The sequence below is a fragment of the Psammomys obesus genome, unplaced genomic scaffold (assembly GCF_907164565.1).
Source record: "Psammomys obesus unplaced genomic scaffold, mPsaObe1.curated_primary_1811, whole genome shotgun sequence".
In the NCBI taxonomy this organism is placed as follows: domain Eukaryota; kingdom Metazoa; phylum Chordata; class Mammalia; order Rodentia; family Muridae; genus Psammomys; species Psammomys obesus.
The window spans coordinates 4506055-4509713 of record NW_026585685.1 but is presented as its reverse complement, the minus strand read 5'-3'; positions in this window follow the sequence as shown (position 1 = coordinate 4509713).

Genomic DNA, 3659 nt, shown 5'->3' with positions numbered 1-3659 from the left:
ATTTATGATTGCCCAGTTGCACATGAGTTTTGTTTTGTTGCTGTTGAATTTTTATATTTCAGACCTGCAAACCCATGTAGTTGTCAAATGAGCTGTTTTCTATCCATTCTGACTACCCTTTTTTTGAAGGGAGGGAGTTGGTAGAGAAAGAGCGTATGGTGGGAATAAGATGGCTTTTCTTTTTAAAAATAAATCTTCATGTATTATTATTGCATGTGATATGGATATGGTGTGTGTGTGAGTGTGTTATGTGTGTGTTGAGTATATATGTGGTGTGTGTGTGTGTGTGTGTGTGTGTGTGTGTGTGTGTATGCACTTGTAGAGGCCAGAGAACAACTTTTGGGGCTTGGTTCTCCCCTTCTGCCTTGTTGATCTAAGATTGCTCTTGTTTCTGTAAGCTTCCACTGATTCTCTCGTTTTCCCACTTTTCTGTATGGATACTAGGATTGCAGCTGACACCATCTCATCCGGAGATCAAACTCGGGCATAAGGCTTGTGTGGGAGTTACTTTCACCCATTGAACCATCTCCACAGGCCTTAGCATAGCCTTACCGTGTAACTGGATCATCTATCTGGAGGGTCTGGCTATGTTCCTCATTAGCTCTGTGACCTTGAACAAGATGGCGACTCTTCGGTGCCTCTGTTTGTTCACTTGTAACACAGGTACTGTCACCAGGACGTGTCCTGGAATTGTTGGGTGTTATGCTTTGGAGTGGAATGTCCCCACAAACTCACAGATGATGCTGTTTTGGGGTGAGTTGTGAAGCCCTTAGAGAGTGGGGCCTAGCTGGTGGAAGTACATCACCAGGGGTGGGCCACTGGAGGGTAATAGCCTGCCCTCTAGTTTGGACCACTTCCTGTTTGGCAGCCACACGAACATGAGCTGATCCCACTGAAACAATGAGCTCACCCTAAGTCTTTTCTCCCTTAAGGTGTTTCTATCAAGTATTTTGGTCCCAGTGATTTAAAAGTAACTAGTTTATACTTCAAGTCATAATGCACGAGACACCCTGAACTCATGGAAAGGGCCCTTAGGGGTCATCTGCCTTGACTCCCTCATGCTTTTGTTGTTGAAACTGGAGTCTTTTGAGGGCAGGGACCATGCTGTACCCATCTTTCTGTTTCTAGGGTTCAGACAAAATCAGATATATTTCATGGATGCTGTTTTGTGAGTGAGTTTATGGCCAGCTTCCCAGTGACATGGCCACAATTTAGCTTTTCTTCATAACTTAGTTATTGTCAAGTTCAATCACTGTACCATGCCACCGTACCGCAATGCCATCAGAACCAATTACACTCTACAGAATGCAGTTTCTGATGCTCTGGTCTTCTGCCTGGTGAACCTTGCCCTCTCACTGTCACCTGTCATCCCTCCCTGTAATCAGCAGATGAACTTTGAAGATATGCTCTGTCTCTGCTTTAAACCAGCTGTCTACTCTTCTCTAGGGCAAAACTGGAATGAGAAGGATTTGAAAGACTTAAAGTTGGCATGCATGCCAGGTACCTTTATTGATCACAAGAAGGATGGCAGAGCTTTTCAGAGACAAAAGCACCTCCTGTTTTAAGCGGAAGAAGCCTCAAAGTCACCTGTCCACTCTTTCCCATCTTCAAGTCATGGGAACGTATCCTAGCACACACCTTGTCTGGTGCCTTCTGTGTCTGGTACTCATTTACTTTTGACTTATGAGGGAGCTGCGTGTTTTATGTTGGCAGTGGCTGAGGACGAAACCGTTTCCAGCCCCTGGAATCACTACTCAGTGATGTGGATTTGTAAGTATCTTTCCCTCCCAGCACAGGGGAAGTAAATATACACAGATGTAAATTCCCCACTGCTTTCAAATTATGACCTAGCAAATTTGCTTCTCTTTTCTTCTCTGTCCTTTCCAGCCCTCTTTAGTCTTAATTGAAGTGAAATATTTATACTGTCGCGTATTTGTCAGACATCTGTGGCAAGCTTAAAAAATGTAAACTGGAAACACTTAGGATAATTAAGTAGTAAGGGGAGACACGGGGGAAATACTAATTGTGTCAGTGGGTTTTCAGTTGAGGTAGGAATAATCTCATTTAAACCCAGCTTCACTATTCATTTGAAAGCCTGTAAATTGCAGGCAAATTATTGGCCATAAGTTGTGATTTATGTTCTGAGGGTTTTTAATGAAGGCAAGTGAGGCAGAAAAACTCTCTTACCAATTTACGGTCTGGAAAAGATCAGGCTGAGCTTTCCTCTCTGAGGACTGTGTAGTTAGAGGACCACGTGAACCTGTTTGTGGTCAGCCTGGGAAACATAGGAAAACCCTGTCTCAGAAGAAGAAGAAAAAAGGAGAAGGAAGAAGAGAGGAGGAGGGGGGAGAGAAGGGGAAAGAAAGAGGAGGAAAAGGAGAAGAAGAAGAAAGAAGAAGGAGGAAGAGGAGGAGGAGGAGGAAGAAGAAGCTCTAAACACTGCCTTGTCTTCATACCACATGTGACCTCTTAGTGGGACAGTGTGCCACAAAGTATGACAGGTGTTGCACGGTGGGGCACTGTTTCGTTCCTGCTTTGCCTGGGGTGGCGAACGGATCAGCTCTGGCAACCCCTCAGTCCCAGGTTAGGAGCCCCACGAAGACTTTTCCATGCTCACACCTCGAGGTGAACTGCGCTACTGCAGGCGCTCTGGGCTGACTTTGCGAGGAGTCTCTCCTGGTACCCGTGTCCTTGCCTTCTCGTGCATTGCTATCTGTTCGCAGATACAACTCTGCAGGCGAGATGGGGACAGACTGCGCCTTTCTGTGGGGAAGCATTCTGGGATAATAGCATGCTTAGCCTAATTAGCCTTAGTGCCTAGGTCTGACTCCCTAGAGCAGGGGTTCTAGGGAGCAGAAAATGGTTCAAATAGAGCCCAGTTGCTGTTGCATGGTGTTTTTTTATTTTGTTTGGTTTTTGGTTTTCCGTGTTTACGTCCCCTGGTCATCCTGAATTTACATTTGAACTCGTCTTTGCCCTGAGTCACAGCTTCTGCAGGACACTCACATCTGGCCCCAGCCACTCATGGAAACAGTGAACAGCAGCACTGTTTGCTCCTTTGAGTCAGTGGACGTACTGCTGTGGTGCAGGCCTCGTGCCAGTCCTCTAAGCAGCTGATCCCACCTGCAGCCATCTGACCAGAGCCAGAGCCAGGCTTTGTGCTGGGGGCTGAGGAAGACTTAGGGATGAGTTCAGGGGCTCAGAGTGGGGTGACAGAAGTCTGTTTCCCTCTTCTGCTTAAGCCCACTTCAGTGCTTTAAGACAAGCCCTTTCCCCCACCCCCAGAAAGAGACAGCATGTGGTGAGAAGCCTGTGGAGGAAGAGACTACACAATGAGGGATGTCTGAAGGGGCTCCGCAGGGTGGAGGTGAGCCTCGGGAAAGAAGGGCAGGCTATCCAGGAGGAAGGGTGAGCATGCACATGCCAGTGGGGTGGGTTAGGGCAGCATGGTAAGGAGACAGGACTAAGTTAATGCTGTGAGAGCATTAAATGGCCTCTAAGGCTGTGCAGAGAAAGACCCCAGCAAAGAACAGCAAATGAGCAAACAGCCACCAAAGCTGCATTGCTGTGGGGACTCGCTTGACTCAGAATCACCAGGGAATAACCTGCCTTGTTTGATACCTACCACAAGCCTCCAGATGAGGAGGCAGAGGTGTAGC